This window comes from Trachymyrmex cornetzi, unplaced genomic scaffold (genome assembly GCF_001594075.2).
Source record: "Trachymyrmex cornetzi isolate Tcor2-1 unplaced genomic scaffold, Tcor1.1 scaffold43, whole genome shotgun sequence".
In the NCBI taxonomy this organism is placed as follows: domain Eukaryota; kingdom Metazoa; phylum Arthropoda; class Insecta; order Hymenoptera; family Formicidae; genus Trachymyrmex; species Trachymyrmex cornetzi.
Genome location: NW_017299069.1, coordinates 208,757 through 223,508, shown reverse-complemented (window position 1 = coordinate 223,508; position 14,752 = coordinate 208,757). Strand labels below are relative to the sequence as shown.

The 14,752-nt window shown below is 31.6% G+C and overlaps 1 long non-coding RNA gene across 1 annotated transcript in view; it reads right to left on the bottom strand.

The window, feature by feature from the left end:
• Window positions 1-14,752, bottom strand: part of LOC108764501 (uncharacterized) — a 163,855-nt gene that overhangs the window by 114,877 nt on the left and 34,226 nt on the right. The gene's annotated exons all lie outside the window — the stretch shown is intronic.

Here is a 14,752-nt window from a genome sequence, read left to right as displayed (position 1 = left end):
AGACCAATATTTTGCAATTTTTAGTAATTAATATCTTGTTAACTATTGCGAAAATTGTAAAATGGTAGAGGACTTTTCGACTCAGTTTAGTCCGCTCTATCTACACAAAAGTGATTGGCAAAAAAGGTCGGGACAATTTGTATTCAATTCATCTCAAATATTTTATAGAAGAAATTCGCCGATACTGACATAGGTCTCCTAAAGAGACACCCCCTTATTTTTCAGAAACTAACTATTGCACTTTATTAATACTAATAAAATCATGATCTGTTTAGCTAATTAAAGAAGTACAAACTCATAATTCATATATTTGTCGCTTATTTCTATACCAAATCAGCTAAAAACCAATTCTATGAATCCGACAAGAAAATTCTTACGATGTTCTTTTGCAAATTGCGTAATTAAAATAATATTGACTGTATTATTGATAATATTATGTCATTTTAAATGTTTATAGTTTCATAAATTAGTTTTCTTTACAGAATAGGATATATCATTATTTATAGAATAGGAATGTTGGTATTATTGCCTACTATGTCAGTTTTGGAGTTCATTTTGTCAGACGCTTATTTTTGCATAACTTACGAAAAACTTAATTATTGCTAAATTGCAAATAGTATTATAAAAATTGCTTATACTATCTGATAGAAGATACTTTTTACTTTGTATTTATGTTTTTGAAGTTGTATTTTTACCTTTCGTTTAAGAAATATTGTCTAAAAACAAAATGTATGTCGGTATCGATGACCTTTCTCTACAAATATTTCCGTATGCCTCAACAAAAAATAAAAATTAACTTCCGAACCTTTCAACGCCACACCTTATCGAGTTTGCCGGAAAACTGCGAGAAAATAGCGCATGGTTTTCCTTGCGACAGAACACTTGTTCTATGTTTATAGGTATAGTAATAAAGGAGAGCCAAATTTCTTGTTTAAATTTAAAGATAATTCTTAGATAATTATGATTATCATATATACTTATAATATCGGAAATTAACAAATTTTAAAAATTAATGATAATATTACTTCAATGAGTTTTCATTGTTATATTTTTTTGTAATTAAAACATTTTTTACCTTGTATCAATTTTTTAAATAAAATATCTAAAATATATTTATAAGATATAATACTCAATATACTGAATAATCTAAGTACAAGATTTCATCTGATCTTCTGTATTGTATAGAGATAATCAATTCTTCGCAAAAGGAGAAGAGAGGCAGACAATACTTACAAAAAAACTTAAGAATAATTTAGAAATAAATTGAGAAGTATAAATATTACGACATACAAACTTTTTCAAATAAAAAAAAGAAATTTATATAAAATTTGATTTACATGTTTTTAACAAAATAAAAAAACGCATAAGTAAAATGTGAGTAATTACTAAATTATGTTATAATAACAAGCAGTTTCCTTATATCTCCCGATTTTATCTTTTAAATAATATACCTAAGCATAGATATCAAACGAATACGAAATTGGAATTTCTATCTCATCTATAATTCATCTATATTTGTATATAATATGTATGTACGTACGTTTTATATGAGAACAAAGAGCTAGAATTTTTACAAAATGTTAAACGTTTTACATATTGTTTGATCAATATACAGATAACTGCCTCTATACAATATAAGGAGAAGAGAAAGGAAGAAAAAGAGGAAAATATCTTTTCTGGAATCTCCTAATAGACTTGCAAAACAAAGTATCAGTCATAAACCGCACCCTTCACAAAGAATTCCTTCGCGAAAACTTCTCGGAGAAAGTATAAGCCTATGTTTGGCACAATAAAATGATAAAATAAAACGTAACTATAAAAGCAAGAACTTTCCGTCGTTTCTGAGCCTTCAGAAAAACCATCCCTCTCAAATCTACATTGGTTATTCCGTTTTCACTGCATTAAAGATAAAGAATTTCAAACATTCATATATCTTAAATAAAAAAACAAATAGAGGGCTAATGAGAGTTTTTAATCGTGGTAATTCGTGTGATAAAAAAATTTATTTTATATTACGATAAGTCAGACGTTTCGGCTTCACTTCGAGCCATCTTCAGTATATCTGTATTCATATATCTATATATAAATATAACGTCTAATAATTTATATAAATATATGTATCTGTTTATGTGACATCTAAAAATATTTTTATTTAAAAAATTTTTTTTAATTTTTTATTTAAAAATTTCAAATTTTATCTCGTAATCGAATCCAATTTTCCTCTGAGATCCGTGGTCGAAATATTCCGGCGGTGTTGGAATCGTCTATATGCGATGCAGCGCAGGTGCGTTTCTCATATTGCAAAATTCTCGCACGATCTGGATACGTCATATGCGAGACTTGCGTATTCCAGAAAAGGAATACACAAGGCTGCTATCCGGTTGCGACGAGATAAAAATAACGATTTGAATACGTTTCCCTTTCTCTCAGTTCTTTTTCGTCGTTTTCTTCGTCAATCGAAAGTGTTAAAAGTCTAACGGTTGATTTTTCTATCGTTTTCTCACACGTGCAAATGGAACAAATATATCGAAGAGTGCACCGCTTTATCGAACCAAATGTAGATTCGCTTAATTCGAAAAACATTATTTTTAGTAATTTTTTAGTATTTCTTTTCAATAAAAACATAATTTATACATTATGATATATTAGTACAATATAATGATTATAAAGAAATTACAGTTCACCAAAGAAGAATTTGGTATAAAATATAGTTAAGATTTCAGATGTAATAGAATTGTGATGTAATCATGCGTTTTTCAATTTTTTCTCCTTTGTGAATTTTTCCTTTTCGTGTTTTAGACAGAAAAATTATAAGTATGTTGAAAATAAAGAATAATTATTGAAATGTCAACAATCGTGTTCTTCATCCCGATGGATCTCGAGCTGCCACAAGACCCCGACTTACACGTGCAATTCTCGCGCAAATTGGAGCATGTTCTACATCCGTGCAATCGATTGCCGCAACTCGTTGCACGTGCGATTTACACTTTACGTCGAGCATGCCTAACGGTAATCCCTAGTGGCTTGCAAATGCGGCTACGAGAATAGCTCTTCATTTAGACAAAATGCCACTTCGAGAGTGACACAAGTCAAAATTAAATTCCAAACTCGTGTTCAAGGATACTCACGGTACCAATAATCTACTAGTTACTATATAAATTAATTTATAGTGGCTGAATTTACAACCAAGGGAAACATTAAATCTTATGACACCTTAAAAAGATTATAAATAATTTGAACTAAAATTAAATATCTTAGATATCTAAGAGATCAAAATTGTAATCTAAGTTGAAATTAAATATTCCGCTGCACGCTTACAGTGCCAAAAGTATTCGTACAGGAAATTTTTATAAAGTTTTATTTATAGAAAGTATACGTTAATAAGCAATTTTATATAATGATTATATAATTGGTATAATATCCTATCTTAATATATAAACAAAACAACTTTATATTTTTTATCTTAGAATCCAAATTTCTCGATTGTACAAATGCTTTTTATTTGTCAAATAATAAAACTTTTCATTTTAATAACTTATTTATTTTAAGGTACTGTATTTTAATCATTACATAATTCTTAGCTAAAATAATTTCGGAAAATATATAGTCTACTTTATTCTTTATTAATAAATTGCTAATTATAACGTTTACTTTTTATAAATAAAGTTTTTTTAAAAAAGAAATCTCTCCTACCATTACTTTCTGTACTCGCTGTAAATATTTAAATTTCTTATTCTGTGGAAAAGAGAAGACGAAGATATTGATCGTACTATAGTTTTGGACTATAATGAACTTAAATCTGCCCGCTGTATCTATCGATCGACACACACACACTAGCGCTTGTTAGTCATTTCCACGCGACTGTATTTTCAGAAGCTGATCTTCAACGAAGCAGTAAATGAAGAACCAAGATCGACGCGAACGAGCTCGTAAGACGACCGGCTCAGTCAAGAGGAAGAAGTATCGAACCAGAAAATCGACCCGGCCGGCCACGATGATATATCCTTGTAATCGGCTTATGAGATCTGTTACAAATACAAACACACATGCACATATATGTGCTGTGTCATGCGTAAACGCATGTGATGCAAAGCTGCGAATTTAACGACGTTCTAGTTATTTATAATACTGATTACGCCATAATTAGATTGGTGGTTGCAAATACACAGAATGCAGAAAATTATATACTATAAATCTACTCTCTTTTATATATGGTACAACATATCAAAAATATGCATATAATAAAGAAGACAGAGAGAAAGAGAGAGAGAGAGAAATATAGTATTAATTATAAATCTATATATTATATGATTTAAATTTTATTGTCTAAATTTCTTCAGCAAGAAAGCTCATCAAAAATATCTTTATATTAAAAATATGTAATTTTATTCTTATCTTTAATTTTATATTAATATAACTTTAGTTAGAAATTAATTAATAAAGTGCAATTATACATTAAATATTGTTGTATCACGTATTGTGAATATACATCGGTAAAATTTTAATTTTTTGTCTTTCCAAACATGTTCCCTGAATTTTACCTTTACATACACACATACACTTGTTCATGATGAACACATATGCTAGATTGCTAAACCACAGGTATGTTAATCTCTATGCTCTTAATCTTAAAGAGATGCGAAATCACCGAGCGATGCGAATTAATTAAAGTTAATTAAGCGCAGCAGACGCGATGCGTTTCGCAAGACTTATCGGAAAGCTGTTGTCGTCTTTGAGCTCGTCGATGATAAGCTCGCGCTTTTCCAACACGTAAACGTCAATTTGCCACGACAAACGAAAAAGAGAGAGACGAAGGGAAGCGGGAAAGGAGAGAAGGATGGGATTTAATTCTCCAGATGTTCGTCCCATCCTTCTTCCCTACAGCTAAACCGTACTTGAAGACGAAGATTTCCAACATCTTGAAAGTATCCTCAACGAATCAGAAACGCAATTTCGGTTATCATCCTTCACGGAAATTCCTTCGCGTGCGCGAGCGGATGCGATCCTTATGAAATTTCCTCGATGGAAAAGCGATGATGCTTACACAGAATTACGGCGGCCGGTTTACTAAGGAAACATAAAAGTAAATAACGATCAAGACCTGTTCGTTTGGATATACTGAATTTGGAACGAAACAAAAATATTGCGTTTCTGATCGCTTACAACAAATTTAATAAACTTGATTTTTGTAAGGTTCTTTTCAATTTTTTACGTCAATATACTTTAATTCTTATAAATTCCTTAAGATCTGTATATGATAATAACAATTAATCTTTAGGATAAATTTCCTTATCAATTATATCTAATTTATATTATAAATATATATAACCTGTTCATTAATTACTCAAAAATTTCAAATTATCACAAATGCTTAATCATTAAATCGTATATAATTAAAAATTAAATTCCTTTAGAAAGATAAAAAATTGTTGTTAAGCAAAAGTCCTCAAAGACTATCAAAACCGTAAAGATGATCAGCATTTTTAGAAAATTGTAAAAATACAGAGCGAGTATGTCAACATAAAATGTCGAATCGACGATTTACGACAGTCGATTGTATCGTCAACACTTTACGGATTACATATCGATCTGTATTTGTTTTTTCTCCACGTTTATATCTATGCGTATGTGCGTGAATACCTCCTAGACATATCGCAGATACGACTTTATGGGGATCGTTTATAGCACCATAGCGAATCTGGAGACATAAAATATTGTCACTGTCCTTACCTGGGCACAAAAATCTTGCAAACTTCAAATAAACGCGAATGGCGACAAGATTCGCTTAAGCGTTCGCTTGCTTTTCAATCTGTTATCCTTTTTCTTTTCAAAATTTCGAGGAATCCTTTATAATCAGACATTTCATTATAACAGAATTTCAATCATCCGACCAGAATAATAATATTTAATTAATTCCATTTTTTAAATTAAGACTATTCGTAATATATAATAAAATTTATAATGTACAAACAGTTAAGAAAATAATATTTTGAGCAATAAAGAAATCAGAATCTTACAATCTATGTCTTAAATCTCCGAAAGAAATCGTAAAATTTTATCGATTATAAATGTTTCGCGATTCAATACACCGCTGTTCTATTTCAAACTTACACGGTAATATTGGCCTGGTGATCGAAAAATGTCCGATCTAGTTACCTGATGAACGCTGCTTCACGATTCCACGTGTGTCAACCTGATGACATCCGCGACACAGAATGGCGCGGAGAGAGTTTCAATGTGAAGAATGAAAGCGGGTCGTCAGGAGAGGGAGAGAGAGAGAGAGAGAGAAGCGCGGACGGCCACCTTCCAGCTCCTAAAATAACCCCTTTGAGCCACACTTCCACCCTTTCCAACAGCCAGCCGAAGTAGCTGTACCGCCAGGAACGGTAATGGTGATAGCGGTGATGGGGTGACCCCGTGCACAATTACACGTAATTGAGTTGGGCATTATGAATGTCCTCGAACGAGAGAGATCGTATCGACAGAACAGAGCAATCGCCAGATAAACTTCCGAAAAGTTGTCACCTTTGATTACTTTGAATATTTCTCGAAAAGCAAAATCTCTTCAACGCAGAAAAAATTTTAAAATTAGAATTCTCCTTTTATCACAACATAGTTTGATTTAGAATTAATAATATCATAAAAGTTTATATTGGTTGCAATTTATGAAAAGAATTTTTGACGTAAACAAAACAAATTTAAACATTATCTTTGTTCTGCGTTACTCTGCAAAATAAATAGAAATTTAAGCAAGTTTATTTCTCATGGTTGTCAATTTGACATCTTTTTTTCTTTACATTAAGTCTTCACACTTATATGTACCTATATAGGATCGCCGCATAAAATGCGGCCAACACGCCAAATATGTGTAATCATCCCACGCTCGCATTGAGATGTTCCATCTGCATGTTTCCTCGCGTATCCGCGGTCATCGTCCGTACCTAACCATGAAACAGGCCACTCGCTCGCAGGGAATCCCAGCTGCGCGAGGAACCAATTACGCGTTATACAACCGGGACCTGTACTGTACTCCCTGCCATAGAATTTACGGGATTAATGCTGATTGGAAACTCCGCCACTCAATATATCATTTACCAAGTATTAGTACTTTGTATGCTTCGCCGAATGCACTTCGCGAATTTTTAATACCCTCAATTTAAAAGCGATGTCATACATGAATAAATTTCAATTAGTATCGCTTTGTACTTGTATTCCTCCCAAAGAACGTATTAATTTTTACCTTAATTCATCAATTAATTAACTGATTCAGAATTTACGTAATTTATTCAAAGTGGTTCCTATTTAATTAATAAATTAATAAATCTCTCTTATCATTATTGTCTAAAGGGTCAACCAAGACAGAAATCTGCCGATTACACAACACTTTACACAAAGGCAGTTAGAAATTATATCACACACATGAGAATCTCATTACATTTCTTTAATGGTACCAAGCATGGATTCATACCACCGAAGATACATCAACCTCATCGTCCGAATACATTGCGTTTGACACAAAATTGATGTACTATTGATAGGGTGGACATTACACGGAGAAAATTTTATATTTAAAATTACTATAATGTGGTAGTAACTGCGGTTTTCATATAAATTATAAGTTTAAATTCTATAGTTATTTTTTTAAAAACAATAATATAACGTAATTTTTACACTTTTTCATAGTAAAAATTTTTTATTACAAAATCAAATATACCTAGCAAATTTTGTTTGTGTACCATAGTAAAAATTAACTATTTCCATGTAAGAATATGGCTTAATAAAATAATTACTTTATTTATGTGATAAAAATTCGTATTACCATAGTAAAAGTTAAGTCGGAATCATGTTGTGAGAGTCCATCGAAAATACAAGACATAGTAAAGTGTAATTTAAAATTGTGTATTAAAACTTAATATAAAATTTTCTCCGTGTATAGAACACATTTTCCGCCAGACGACTGTGTATGTAATTTTAATTTATTTTGTAACAGTAAAGATGATCTGTTATAAAAAAGTCGAAACGTATGTTTAATTTTTAATATTCATAAATGTCAACTTTATTATTTTTATTTTTACTTTTGTAAATACACATATAAACATTAACAATTGGCTTGGCTCCTTAGCTTTGTTATTACAATTTATTTAATAAATCTGTATTATTTAAATTTTTGCATATAAAATATTAAATAAAACACTATGTAAAAAATTCCAAACTTAAAAAAATTATACAATATTTATGTAACTAAAACTAATCTAAATATAATTCACGTATAAAAATGTTAATATAATATATGAAAAAATTCATAAATTCATGGTACAATGTAAAATAAAGTTGCACAGTTCTCTGATATATTTATCTATTGCAAAATATATTTATACTCGTCGCTGTAAAAAGACTTTTTGAAGATGCTAGCGATCACTGCCGGCGTTCCGCTATTAACGGATTACGTCTAATAATGGCACGAAGGTTCCGTGTCATTAGACGGGTGAATTAACGAGATACGCGTACGGGTAGGCCCACAAGGAACGCCCACGGGTCGTTCTCACGATCCACGTTAGACCACGAGATTTTCTACTTTAACGAAAGGAAACGCTCCTCTGTTCCACCCACCTTGTTATTCCATGCTCGGTCGTTTATATGTCCCACGGGTAAATACTGCAGAATAAACGGAAATACGGCAAGATTAGTATCCACGATATGATTCATAAAATCGATACCCCATCTCAAAAAGAATTCATCTACTTTATAGAGATGTTTTGAGACATAAGTTCACGAATCTTACATATAGAAAAAATCAATCTACTGCTAAGAAAAGTGACTACACAATTTATTTTCTTTCTTTTAAGTAATGATTATCTTTAACAAAGAATATTTTCTTGATAATAATCTCAAAATATACTTATTACAAAATTTCAGAAAAACTCATTATGTTAAAACAAGAATTTATTTCCTTTTGAAGAATGTTATAAAATTGATCAAAGAAACGAACTTTACATGATAAGCAAATCGAATTTCTTTTAATTTAATTAATAAACTTGATTTAAATATTAAGCTTACTTAGAAATTCAGAATATATTTTGAATAAATTTAATGCTTGTGATGCACTTATGATAGATTTGTGGATATATATGAATTTTTTAAATACTTGAAATAAGTAATTATTACTTGCACATTTTTTTGTGTGTAGAAATAATTCAAAATTTTTTGGATACACACAAGAAAATATTTTTTATCACTATAACGATAATAACAAATATCAGATAATTTACTAACATTTTATATCATTCAGCAAAAATAAATCTAAGAAGAAAAACAAAAATTGTTACATATATTCTTTGATAAGCAATTTTAAATTTAAATTCCCGATGTAATTATCATCATTATTATTTTACGTCAGTTTTTCGTATCCGACAAAAGATTAAAATTGTGTAGACACTAAACTCTCCATTTTTCTATTACCTTCTACCGATTGCTATTTTTTTCCACGGGAATGTCAAATCCGAATGTTAAATTATAAAGTCAAAAGGACCAGGAATATCTTCATCGATTGCCTATCGCGTGTGACATCCGCTTTAATTCTTCAAACGTAGCATCGGTGACACTTCACGCTTCGCTAAGCGTGCGTCAGGGATGTATGACGTCAAGTCGCGTGTATATATACATATATATATACAATATATAAAGAGAGAGAAAATATATATATTCTATTCTTTCTCTTCTTCTCTCTTTCTACACAAACTGTGTTCAGCACAAAGTGAATCGGGAGAGAAAAAGAGAACCTGACTGGCGAGAAATGCCGTGGGAGGAACAATGACACGACTCGTATAAATGACAAACGTGAGCATACAAACGAGAGCACGGGGACAATGGACTTCGAGTGGCTAGTCCACCTAGAGTGGCTAGAGAAGTCCTTCCTAAATATATCATAGTTGTCTTTAGATAAAGTTCCTATATATGGAATAAGCGACCATTTCGAGATTCTTCCGGTACAGTTAGACCATGTAATTCTAGAGTTTCCATTATGATATGAAATATTTTAAGATCTATTTCTACACGAAAAATCTTGTTTGTTAAAAACATTGATCTTATAGTCACTTTACATTAAGTATCTGTCAAATGTACTTACAGTTATTACGCATGTGAATCTAAAAAATACCATTTGACTTACTTAGAATAAAATTTCGATATCAATTACGACATAGAATCAATAAATACATTTTAATTAAAGATCAAAATGTGAGAATATACTTAGCTGTTTGTGAGCAATAAAAACATTATTACAAGGTCTAGCATCATTAAAGTATTGTACGGATTTTATAGAACGCTCCACAATATTACATCTACAATAAGATATTTATTAGATCTCTAAACTATCAATAAGTCTGGCTCACAATCAGTTATTATAAAAATAAATATAAATGTAACAAAAATTAAATTGCCTTTCAAATTCTATTAAATCGCATCTCAAAATTAATTTCTTTTTCTAATGATATAATTTAAACGAATTTCTTTTTCTAAGTTTAATAAAGAGACGGCTACGAATACGGACTAACATCATATAAAATTTAAATCTTCCTTTTTCATAATAAATTCATTCTTTTTGAAATACTTTCCAGCGAGATTGGATTAGGTCATCGCTTAATAATGTAAGAGATCTGATTGATCATATTTTGTGATAAGAATAGAATTTATGTATTTCAACTTTGATATTTAATGTAAGTACATTGAAACCCTTTTGGACCTAGTGTCTTTAGTGAATTGTCCCTTATCTGCCAAATTAACAGATTAAACGCCCATCAAGGTAGAAATTACACTTGACAGTTATGACATTTATGTTACCTTCTTGATCTTGCGGTTGGTACGAATAAAACATTCACAAGTTCCCAGCAATCTGTGCCATAGAACTAGAAATCAAAACACTTACATTTTCAATCTTTTATTCTAATTATCGATATTTTTTATTCAAAATCGAAATTTTAACACATGAAAAAAAATACTAAAACATCTGTAGATAAAGAAAAATTAACAATAATAGTTTTATCTTTTCTTATCTTTCCAACGATAAATTGTATACGACATCATGTTGATGATTTAAGCAAATCTGGCTGCAATTATACTTTAAATGAAATAAAATTAAAGTTAATTGCTGAAGATTGATCATTTTACAGGTTATTGTTTAATTTATCATGCAATTATCAAATTAATAGCACATCGCCAATGATTTGTAAACTTAACTTATTCATTTAATCCTTCATTTTCCTTAACAAATTTATTATTTTAAAATATAATTAAATTTATTAAACACGTGTCTTTTTCCTATATAGTATTTCTCAAAAATAATTCATAACGTTTATTGCTAAGAGGAAACGTGGTTCGTCGGAGACATTCTATACATTTGTTATGGCCGATAGGTAGTCTCACAGGTAATCCGATCAGCGGCAAACCAACAAGCTGCGGCTGGACAGACGCGAGACATCTCAAGTTAATACGATCTTGAGAAGTGACTATCACGTATTGATCGGATCCACCCGTTTCCCAATTAAGTAACTCATCATTACTCGGAAACACCAGGGAAACATTAGCAAATGCAGAAAATTAGGTCATCCTAAATTACTATACACGCATGACTTATGACAATCCCTTTATATGTATACCTACCTGCCAAAATATTGAAAATTGCGAGTGAAACAAGCGAATAAAATTGCACGATTATATTTCTCCAATCTTGAAAGCAAATTAAATTGTAATATTTGAGTGATGTGTTAACTATATACGTTCCCAATCACCAAATAAAATTAAATTTTCACGTTTTCATAATAATAATTCAATTAAATTTTATTTTAATTATTTCGTTCATTGTTTCTCATTAAAAAAATTATTCATTAAACGGTATTTACAAGAATAAAATAAAAACAGAAGGCAGCGTTGACTCTCATTTATGAAAATTGTCTCGAACGCTAAAGGTCAGTTAACACACCTATACTCGCATCCCCGCCCCGTTATCCCAATCTCTCTAATTATTCTGAATATCAGAGCAGGGCAGAATTTTGTTATTACATTCAGCCAATTGCGATTCTTACTCGTTTTTTGATGCAAAGCATCGCGATTACACGATTGCCACCTGTTAGTTATTACGACAATACTAACATTCAACTATACGACAGCGGCGGTGGTAAACTACTGTTTATTATTGTCTGGCATACCGTAGCTAACGATCCCTGTCACGTCAACACGCGTTAACCGTGAGATGTAGTGGATACCACGACGGATTCCTTACGCAGGGTCCTTCCTGCCTGTCTGGCGGACTATATCTTGGTGTTCTCCCCCTTGGTAATCCTTGGGGGCCTACTAATTTGACCAGTCTAGACTACGGTAAGCAAGTTTCTCGCTCGGCAGAAATGCACACTTCCGAAACTGAACGATAGATTACTCGATAAAACCAATCCTGTCGTATATCGCGATTACGAATGATACTTAGCATAAAACTCTTTAGACGCGATAATATTTATCAAAGAGATAAATTCCAAAGGAACTTTGTTAAAGGCATGACTTTCGAGAAAATAGTGAAAGTTTAATATATCGTTACTATTATATTATTCTATTATTTTAATATTATTGTATTGTATTAATATTTTATAATATTAAAAGTTCTCCCACACAATTTTTTCATATGTCTTTAAACAATATATAAAATATTCTTTTTCATACCTTCACGTACTTATTCCTTATAATTTTCGTAATATGTAGAGAATACTACTAAATGCAAAATATCGATACTAAATGTGAAAGTGACACAAGTATTTTACGCATCTCGGCTGATTTGGATCCCAGGCCAAACCAGACTAGACCAGAACCAGACTCGAGCGTCGGATCGAATCGTCGGATGTCGACAATAAGAAGCTTACCGAGTTACACGGAGCCTGGGCGAAGCCCGGGCCTCTCAGACGAGCTCTCGATTTATGCCGCGTTTACCAAGCGTGAAACTCTCTTCAGACATGTGTCCTCTTCCGATTTTCCCGAGAACCTAAGTCAGCGTTTAAATCAGCGGCCTGCTAGGCCGGTACGTCTGGGTCATCTCACAAAAAGAAAAGTCTAGATTCAAAAAACATGCGGAATCAAAGTTTGATCAATTCTTATGCGATTTATAAAGTTATAAATAATATAACGTAAAAATTAAAGTATAATAAAAATTATAAATGATTATATCTACTTAATTTGTATGTGATATAAAGTTATATCTACAAAAAAGTTATAATATAAGAAACTGAAAAAAATATGCAATTACATTTTCAATAAAACACATTAATTTGACATCTATCGAATAATAGTCGAATAGTAAGATGTAACGTACTTGACGTTCGCTATACATCAGTATAATCCGCCAATTAGGTATAGCCATTGCTCACGATTACGGAAACTGCGCAGGTATCATTCGCTGAAGGCAATTTGTATCAAGCTCCGCGTAGGTACTCACGTAATTGCGCGAACACTTTAAAACGCACGGTCGTATCATGTTACAAATAATAGTCACTAGTCATCGTTATTACGGTCCCCTGCAGTTGCCCGAACGGTCCTCGAAAGAGGGCCCTATATTATTTCATGAATCCCATAAAATCCTTGTCATCCATTCCATCCCTCGGAGAGAAATCCGTCCGTGACAGAAAGAGTTTATTTCGTAATTTTTATCGCTGCGATAATCGTGTTACGAGTAAATCGTAAAATATCGTCCGTACAGCAGTAAGCTCCTTAACTTTGTTAACAACATTTGTCCTAACGTGCTACATCGAACATAAAGTTAAAGAAAGTAATCGAATTTTTCGTTTATTTATTTCAGACTCTGTATCGGCTAAACTTACTAAAATTAAATTATAAAGTTCTTCTTCGCGCAGTCTTTTCTAGCTTCTTAATCGCAAAAGGCCGCACTGCTCATCGAGAGTACCGACCTATTTGTTTTAGCACCGTGAAAGCCACGAATTTGCTTGATTGGTTGCTTGTTCTCGCTGCGTTTTCTCAACAAGGACCGTGAACTGGGATCAGCGAGACTTTATTATTAAGTTTCGCGTTCATCTTGCGGTACACCGCCGCGACAATTAACTGCAAACGAGTGCACGTGAGAGGATGTTGTCGACCGAGCGACTCTTCCGGGGTACGCTCCGCTCCGACGAGGGGGTGTTTATTAATTAATGAAGCGCGCGCGATGTGCATGACTTGAATCGCAAACAACGTTGGAAAGACAGGCCTATGCGCGAAAGAGCCAGAACATTGTCCTTTATGAAAAGGTGATGATACGGAATACTAATAGAGAAAAAGAAAGCGAAATAGGGGTCTAAAATTAAGAATAAGTCTAATTGTTACGAAAAAAGGAACATTATTAAACTTGAGTATTTAGAAATTTATGTATAGAATTAACGAGTGTAATATCAAGAATATATATAAATATTGTTAAATTTTTTTCGCTATTAAATTCCTTCATAATTTGTACAAATTAAAATTAAATCCACTTGCCAAATAAAATGAAAAATAAGCTTTTTATGAAAAGGAAGTTTTTTTATTCTTGTCTCTGTTTCATTCAGCTTTATGTTACAACTAAATACTTTTGATACTATATTATTGATACTTGAGAAAAGAATATACACTGAGAAAAATTTCCAGACTTTATCCGTTCAAAATGTTAACAAACGGATACTTTCGATAGATTTTGATGGTATACTTAGGACTATCCGATAAAATATTAAGAAAATTTTATCGGATA